Source organism: Castor canadensis, chromosome 7, assembly GCF_047511655.1.
Source record: "Castor canadensis chromosome 7, mCasCan1.hap1v2, whole genome shotgun sequence".
In the NCBI taxonomy this organism is placed as follows: domain Eukaryota; kingdom Metazoa; phylum Chordata; class Mammalia; order Rodentia; family Castoridae; genus Castor; species Castor canadensis.
In genome coordinates, this window is record NC_133392.1 from 81,963,070 (window position 1) to 81,972,703 (window position 9,634).

The window sequence follows — 9,634 nt, forward strand, 5'->3', positions numbered from 1 at the left end:
ACACTTGAAAAAATGCTCACCATCTCGTGCCATAGAGGAAATGCAAATCAAAACCACACTAAGATTCCACCTCACCCTTGTAAGAATAGCCATCATCAAAAACACCACTAACAACAGGTGTTGGTGAGGATGTGGGGGAAAAGGAACCCTAATCCACCACAGTAGGAATGCAAGCTGGTGCAACCACTGTGGAAAAAAATTTGGAGATTTCTTAAGAATCTAAACACAGACCTGCCATATGATCCAGCAATCCCACTCCAGGAGATATACCCAAAGGAATGCAGCACAGGTTACTCCAGAGGGACCTGCACACCCATATTTATTGCAGTGCTATTCACAATAGCCAAGATATGGAAGCAACCAAGATGCCCCAATACTGATGAATGGATCAAGAAAATGTGGTACTTTTACCCAATGGAATTTTACTCAGCTATGAAGAAGAATAAAATCTTATTATTTGCAGGTAAGTGGATGGAACTGGAGAACTTCATTCCAAGCAAGGTCAACCAGTCTCAGAAGACCAAAAATCGCATGTTCTCCCTCCTATGGGGATTTTGATTTAGGGCAAATGCAGCAATGTGGTTCGACTTGGATCACATGACAAGGTGAGAGCACATATGGGTATTACAGAAACAGGTAGAAAACCCAAAACATGAAAGCATTTGATATCCCCACTCCAGAGGAACTAAAACCAAAACCTTAAAACGACAGATGTTATCATAAGCAGGGGATCAGGAACCATATAAAGATCAGTTAGTGTTGAATCAACTTTGGTCATAACACATGGGTGCATGAAAACAATAGTAGGAATCTCTCTGTATAGCTGCCCTAAACTCAACTAGCAAAAACACTTTGTCTTTCTTATTATGCTTATGTCATTTCTTCAACAAAATTAGTGATAAGTGAAGGACAGGACCTGCCTGGAACTGAGGATGGGGAGGGGGTGAAGGATGGGGTAGAGGGCATGGTGGAAAAATGACCCAAATAATGTTTGCACATGTGAATAAATGAAAAAAAAGAAAGAAATGCCAGGCAATTTACTTTTTAATGTAAATGATATTTTATTTGTTCCCAATTATATCAGGAAACATTACATTTTGCTGGAGTAACACAATACATAGTAACATTTCAGTCACAAGAAAGCATTATTTGGTGTTGTATGGTAACTATCTGATTCTCCAGCCATGATAAAGCTTGTTATAGGTCTCCTATTTTGATTTCTATATTTTCATTGATTTTAGATTGGATAGTCCATAGCATATGTGATTGATTTTGCTATTGTGTAACAAACTCATGTGTTTGAATGTAAATCTGTAATGCTAATCCTGCCACGGCAGCCATAGCAGCTATGGCAATCAGAACAACTATAGCAACAATAACCTATTCGATAAATCTTTTTGATCGTGTCAATAATTCAGACACTACTTTAGTCATTAAACCTTCTAAGGGAGAGTGTTGTCATTCTCTTGTTAAGTTTACAGGCAACTAAATATCTCTTCATGCCCTTAATATAAACAAAGCTTGAGAGGACCAATTAATAGACAAATAATTGTTAACACAGGTGTATAATTTACAATCAAAGCAGTCAACACTTTTTAAAGTAAAATTAAAACTAAACGTTCCAAGAGCTAAGACATATGGTAAGCTGACACATGCTTGCATATAAAAAGATGCAAATCAAAGCTATAATCAGACAAGGAATATTTGCTTCCAGAAAAGTTTCCTTTCCCATAGGTCACAGGCATAGAGGCAGCAACCAATTTCCAGATTCAGGTTGCTCTGGATAAGTAATATTTTGTATTAGCAATCGGGGCCTTGGGGATGACACTCCCCCATCATGCCATGCCATTAGTCCTTTCATATGATGTTCTCTATGTAACGGACTATTTTGCCAAACAATTTTGTTAATACAATCACAGAAAGATCTATTTCAATTGTATATAAAGCATCCATGAGAGCCCCAATCAATAAAGGAGAAATTATGAGTGGAGACAAGAAACTTTCCAGCACTGGCATGACAATTGCTCTAATGAGGAGGGGAATATTTCCAGTGTTTATAAGATACAGTGTCACATATTGGGAGATTGGGTTTTCCCATGTTAGTATTATTAATTTCTGTAAAATTTAAAGACAATGTCTCAATTAGTCCAATTCCAGTATGACTTTCCTCTGCAGGAGGAAGTATGTTAAACCATGTCTGAATGCTTACAGGAAGACAAGGAGTTCGAAGACCAATGCACAAAGGCAGAATTTCATAGCCAAGGATATATTCATAGCAGTCCCTTCCTCTGAAGGGTGATTTGGTCCAGTACTTGTCCAAGGAGGTGGGTAGAATCATTAGTAAAAGCAGCAAGTCCCCTTTCAGACCATTCCACTAACCTTAATAGAGGAGGATGGCGTATAAAGGCCAAATACACTGTCCACTTACCGCAGATGTACAGGTAAAGATAATAACCATGGCCAAGAAAAGATTCTCTGGAGTGATGGGACTGTGAGTGGCATTTTTACCTTTTTCTGATAATGCTTTAATTTGTCCCCAAGTAGGGACAGAACTTTACACATAATTGGATGAGAACGTTTCTTCTCAAAAGTAAGAGCAGGCATGTTGTATTATGTAGCATGTTCCATTTGTTCATCTTTAGGAGTCTCCCTTTGAGAGCTGGTCATCACTTTCTTGGACATGTTTATTGCTTTTGCTGGGCCTGAAACTCTGAAGTGGAACCCATAATGTTTCGGGGATCCATGGACATCTGTAGAAACGCAAACATAACCCTTACCCTTTTTAAGCAAGGGCCCAGGCAACCAAGCATTAAAAGATTAATACCAAATTGGGATTTGTATGTCTGGTAAAGGGGGAGGTTCACCAAAATGTTGATCTGTTGCAGTCAAAATATCACCCTGACGTAAATTAAAAAAATTTATAGTAAAAAGTGTTAATGCTAAGATATCTAGGGGAGTTCCCCCTTTTTTATTTTTTAACAATTTTGTTTTTAAAGTTCTATGTGCCTTTTCAACGATAGCTTGTACTTGTGGATTGTAAGGGAGGCCAGTGATGTGAACAATGTTCCATTCCTTACAAAATTGTTTAAATCAATGACCTGTATATGCAGTTCCATTGTCTGTTTCAAGTTTAGAGGGCACGCCCATCACTGAAAACATTGTAAAAGAGAGGCAATAACAGCACAAACATTTTCATTTCATTGAGCCCAAGTGAATTCAGAATAACTAGCAGTAACAACATGCAAATATGGTTACTGTGGAAAAATTTTATGTGAGTCACATCCATTTGCCATAATTTATTGGTATGTAGACCTTGAGGATTAGCACCAGATGGGTGAGATCTGCAATGTAAAGGAGCACATACAGGACAAGATTTGATGATATCAGTATATATAAATGTACAGATACATATATAGTGAAAGACAGGAAATTATTCCTTAACAATTATAATCCTACATCATCTTGAAAATTACACCAGATGAGTAAAGACAAGGTACCTAAATATAGCTTGGATATGACAGTTAAAAGAAAAAGTCATGAAAATGAATTTTTTTCCAGCAATTCCTACATGAAAGATGGTTTGGAGAAAAAACAAAATTACTAATCAAAGGACAAACAGTCCTAACATTAAAACCTCCATCTATGATACAGACCCCATTTCCTCCTATCTTTCCTGATTATCGTCAATCTTTCCTCCTCGTCATTTAAAAATGCCCATGCCTAGTCTGATTCAAAAGACAGAAAGAGAGATGTGACAGGAGCGGGAAAGAGGACAAAACCAAAAAGGGCCAGGTCATCAACTGAATGCTCTTCTGGCCCAGCTTTCAGTAGGCAGTCCCTCTAACAAGCACCTCCCGCAGACTGTTCTGTCTCAACCTGTAGAGAAAATGTTCCTTCCAAGATCACCAGCCATCCATCCATCACCAGTCTCCTGCCAGCTCTCAGTGGAATGGGCCTCTCACAGCACAGCACAGGCACAACCAGCCCTCTGAGGCCACTCTTCAGCATCTGCATCTACTCCTTCCCAACCTCCCTGGGATAGTCTTCCTGTGCACTAAGCAGATAAAAACTCTCTTACACTCTGCAACTGAAAGGAATTGTAAAACATAAATTAAATAAGCAGTCATAAAAACTAATATATGAAAATTTATAAAAAAGATTTGATGATATCATGAGCAGTATGAGGAGGAATTTTATAATGCACATGTAATCTGTTGGCATTAGTATGTAATTGCTGATGCTCTTCTTCAGGGGATGAAAACATTGCACATGTAAGATTATCTGCAATATTATTTCCCCACTCTAGAGGACTGGGAAGATTAGAATGATCCTTAATATAAGTAATATATAAGGGATAAGTGCAGTTTTGTATTGAATGTTGTAATGTGGATAATAATGTTTTCATGACTTTGTGAGTAGTAGAAATAAGAGAAGTTTCAATACCAGGGAACAGTCCTACCACATAACCTGAATATGAGATGATATTTAATGGTTTATCTGTAATTTTTTGCAATAAATAAATCAGAACTGCTAATTCTGCCTGTTGTGCAGAAGAATAAGTAGTTTGAATAGTTTCATGTAAATCAGTTCCATCGATACCTCCTCTACCACATGAAGATCCAACTATATAATACACTGAAGCATGAGATACAGGATTTAATTTTACTATAGTGTTAACAATAAATGGAATTCATTTAAAAAAATCTGACAACTTACCTGCTCGGTAATGATTACCTATATATCCATAATAATTACTTATACTATTACTTAAATTATCATTAAGGGATAACAGATTTTCAAACTGTTAGTTAGGGGTAAAATAATGAGTTGTGGATCAAATCCCAGAATCTGTAGGCATCTTGTTCTTCCCTGTATAATTAAAGAGGATCATAGATCAATATGTGAAGTTAACACATTAGTTTCTTTTTATTTTAAATATAGCCACTCTAAAGGAGAGCTCTTTTGCACTAAAATTCCTGTAGAAGAATGTGGAGAAGGAATACTAATAGGGAAATAGGTTTTAAAGGATCAAATCTTGTTAGAAAAGTGGTCCGTAACCATGACTCAAAAAATTGTAGTTCATTTCAGCAGCAGGTGTTAAAGTCCAAGGGCTGTCCAGGGCAATATCACCTTCTGAGTTAGAAGACAAGTTAGTAAGTTTATAATGTGGTATACCTAAAGAAGAACAAAGCCAATTAGTGTCTCCCTGTAACTTTTGAAAGTCATTTAGCATTGTTAATGAGTCTCTTTGTGAGGCAGATTTTTGAGGACGACTGGTGAGTCACTCAACTGCATGACCTAAATGTTGAAAAGGAGTAGTAGCTTGTATATTTTCAGGAGCTATTACCAATCCTCCTACTTTTAAAGCTTTTTGTGTGGTTTCAAAATTTTTATGTAATTATTTGGAACATGCATGATAGATTAAAATGTCATCCATATAGTGGGTGATACATGCATCAGGAAATGTTACTCTAATAGGTTGTAATATTTTCCCTACAAAATACTGACACATAGTGTGGGAATTAGTCATACCCTATGGCAACCGTGCCCATTGATATCTTTGTAAAAGTTCTTGTTGATTTAAGCTGGAGACAGAAAATGCAAAACTTTTTCTATCTTTGGGATGTATAAATATAGTATCAAAGCAATTTTGTAAATCTAAAACAATGAAAGACCATTCTATAGGAACACATGCAGGAGTAGGCAATCCAGGTTGTAAAGCTCTCATAGTTACCATAGATGCATTTCCATTTCTTAAATCTTTAAGAAGTCTCCATTTTCCTGATTTTTCCTTAATAACAAACACTGGAGAATTCCAAGGAGAAAAGAAAGGTTCTGTATGTTTGTGCTCTAATTGTTCTTGAACTAATTGTTTTAAAGCCTGTAATTTTTCATTCTTCAGGGGACAATGAGGAGTCCAAAAGGGAGAATCTGTTTTCCACTTAATGGGAATAAGGTCAGGCTTTATAAATTCAATGGCCCCTAAGAAAAACCCAGTCCCTGTCTATCATGTTTAATATTTGGTGTAATGATATCAGATTGTCCTTGTAAGTTTTTCCCTAAACCTTTCCCAAGAATATATGCCATTCTTTTCATCATTTGTAAAGATTGCTCAGAATATGTAGTGGGAATAAAAAGTTCAGTATTCCAGTGTTGTAAGAGATCTTGGCCCCATAAATTCATAGGAATTGGGGCGATATATGGTGCAAGAATGTCCTGTAAACCCTCAGGGCCTTGTGATGCCATCTTAGTGCCTTTTCCTTGTATAGAAAAATCAGCATCTTTATTGGGCCAAGAATGAGGCCACTGGTCTGAAGACGTATTAGAAATATCAGCTCCAGAATCTAACAAACCAGTAAAGGTTTTTCCACTAAGTTTTAAAGTACACAAAGGTCGATTTTGTTCTTGTATTAATGTTGAATAATTAATTTGTTTATTAGCACTGCCAAATCCCCCATGCCTCACATTAGAAGATTTAGAAATACCAATATAAGGCAACAACAAAAAATGAGCATTATGTTCTCCCTTTTTAAAAGACCAAGGAGTAGAGACAGAGAGCATAAGATTCCATTCCTCTTTATAATCAGAGTCAATTACTCCAGTATATAAAGTCACATCTTTCATAGTGAACCTCCTTGAGCCTAACAAAAATCCTACTGTCCCTTCAGGAATAGGGCCATATATATTAGTTGATGGTATAAATGAACACTGATTGGGATAAATGTCAACATCATTTGGAAAGGGAAATTAAGGGTAGCACTCCCAGCAGTAGCGGGCTTCAGAAATGAAGTCGTTAATCCAAATCCATCTGAATTGAGAACAAAGTGGCCCTCATACTTGTTGGGGCCTGAGAGAGGCCCCATCACTCTGACTGAATATATTTTATTGGTAACAGAGTGCCTTCTCTATCCATTTTTGAGCGACATTCTTTGACCCAATTCCATCCCTTCTTACATCTTCGACATATCCCAGGAAGGAAAGGGTTACCAGGTTTGTTATTATTATTATTTTGTGCCAGTAATTTGCATTGTTTTTTCATATGTCCTGGTTTACCGCTATAAAAACTTTTGGCTGTTTTTGTTTTTGTTTTTGTATTGCCACAGTTTCTAAGGCAGCAACTCTGGCTTTATATTTGAAAGTACCTACATTACGACAGGCCTTTAAATTGTCCATAATATCACCAGTCTCCTTAAATGGTCGAATAAGACTTTGGTATTCCTCATTAGCATTAGCAAAAGCCAATTGATGCAGTAAAGTCTTTTGCATTTGATCTCCTCTCACCTGTTATTCTATGGACTCCTCCAATCTTCCTATCAAATCAGAATAAGGTTCTGTTGGTCCCTGTTGTATTTTTGTATAGCTGCCTTGATATTAATAATTTTGTCCCATGTAGCCAAAGTAACATCACACACATGAGGCAAGGCAGCAGGGGGTATATGTTTACCCTGATGGGCTTGTGACAGCCAAGCACATGTACCAGTCAGCATCTCATATGAAACAGCCCCAACATTGCCTTGTTACCCTAAAGCTCTAACTCTTTCATGGGCTTCATCAGATAACCACATTTTCCATTGCAAAACACAGGTGACCATAATGTCATTTTTGCCACAATATGAAAACCAAAAAGAATCCACCCAGCGTCATTGTTCCATCCTGCCAAATATTCTCTACAAAAAGGAGAAGCAGGACCATAAGTTGCACAAGCCTTTTTAAAGTCTTTTATAAGATTCATATCCAATCCATTATAAGTGTTATTGCAATTCATATTAAACATAACAGGAAACAGCAGTCACAATTCATGCAGCTGTGGGGGAATGGAAATGCGAGCTGCTAATGAACTGTCATTCTTTCTTCCCAATTCTTGTCTGGGTGCATATCTAAATAACTCATTTCCTCTTCAATGTTTCTTCTTTCAGGACGTTCATTTCAATCCTTGTCCTCTGGAGGAGGAGGATAATGATCATCAGTTTCTCTCAGAGGAGCCCTTGCAATTGCTGACACTACAAGTGGCAGCGGTTTACTTTCAGTTTGCTCCGGCACAGTAAAGCCATGACTAAAGCACATTTTACTTTCCTTATTGACTTTTTCCATATCTCCTGCATCTAATTCATAGTCATGAAGGAAGGCTATGGCATCTTTTTCCAAATTTTTTCCCCTTCTCTCCCCCCAAGTATAAGAATTACAGATTTAACCAGACCCCATGTTATCCAAAAATGAACAGGTATCTTTTCTCCCTGTCTGTATGCCTTTTCAACATTTTTACATGCTCGCACTCAAACTTCTTCACCTAAAGTTCCTCCCTCACGAAACCAAGGATTATATTCACAAATTACTTCTAAGCCATCCTTTAACTGCTGTTTGGAAACTCGAGCTCCTCCTCGTAATAAAAAATGATGCACGAGTGAAAGAAAATGCTGGATTCTGCCCTGATTTTTCCCCATCTAGTCTCACTTACCTCCTTCTCTGAGGGTCTCTGCATCACTTTCAGAATTATCCTTCTGGTCCCTGTTTAAGGCACCAACTGTATGCCATTCACCAGCTGGACCTGGGTAAGTGGAGCCATTAAAGAATTGGGGGATTACAGAGTCTTGCTCAATAGCCACTTTAATGAAGCATACTATTTCTTTTATAAACTCCTTTTTACACAGAGAGCATTTGGTCAGAAAAAGCATGCTAAATATTGTGTCAAGGTTACATTTAGTACAGGGAAGCACAGTTAAAGTTAACTCTTTGTTTTGTCTCCTTTAAAATGGGAACAGAGAAGCAGGAGAAGCACATGGTTAGCATAACCTTCTCACTTACATCTAAAGGACACGAAGCCATCTGGGAAACCTTGAGCACTGTTGTTTTTCTGGATGTCTGATTCTGAGACCTTTGCCTCTATTCCTTAGAGCTTTCTCACAAGGCCAGATAGCAAATCACGCAGGCACATTCCCACTGTTGGCTCCGTCATATGTCCATAATAAATCATCCGTGTGCAACCTTACTCTTTGGTCTCATGACACATTGGTACTGAAGGTCATATCCTGGAACAATCCTTCATGGAACAGGAGAAGCCTAAGAGTGAGACCTTGTCCTGTCCACATGTGGCAATAATAAATATGCTGTTTTCATATAAATTCACACAGGCTTGTCATTCAATGGAGCACATTTTTTAAAAGACATAGAACAGATAAAAACATTTTTCAGTCTAAAATAGAATTTTTTCCTTTAATGTGGTACAGTTTACATTTTAAATCAGGTACACCCTCTTTTATCCAATCATTACAAGATAAACAGTCACCACCTGTTGGCTGCCAGCCTAGCCATGACTCACATTAGTGTGTTCCATGGTCCACCAATGTTACTAAGCTTTATGCCCATTTTGGGTGTTCACTGACCCCACATATGGGGACTACAGCATTAGCACCCATGGGTTTGCCTCCTCTGGTCATACAGGTGGTGCACAGGGTGCCAGGACTCAGACTGCGAATACAGAAATATGTGGATATACCTCATCTTAGCCTGAGCAGTTTGCAACCAGCTGGGCTCTCACTGAGTGCTCCACAGGAGCTGGACCTGAGCTCTCTTCCTTGCCTTGTTACATGTGTGGCAAGCATGCAAGGAAACCATCTAAGGATGACTGCTGGAATGA

At 37.9% G+C, this 9,634-nt stretch overlaps 1 long non-coding RNA gene across 2 annotated transcripts; it reads right to left on the bottom strand.

The window, feature by feature from the left end:
• Positions 1–1,057: 1,057 nt before the first annotated feature.
• LOC141424848 (uncharacterized) lies at positions 1,058–8,937 on the bottom strand. 2 transcript variants are annotated; one of them, XR_012449813.1, is made up of 3 exons: positions 8,803–8,937; positions 8,456–8,545; positions 1,058–2,750 (listed from the first exon to the last, which is right to left on the bottom strand). It is a non-coding gene; the product is annotated as an uncharacterized lncRNA (long non-coding RNA). The 2 variants fall into 2 exon arrangements; XR_012449814.1 differs by lacking the exon at positions 1,058–2,750 and adding an exon at positions 6,518–7,940.
• Between the last annotated feature and the right edge of the window lie 697 nt (positions 8,938–9,634).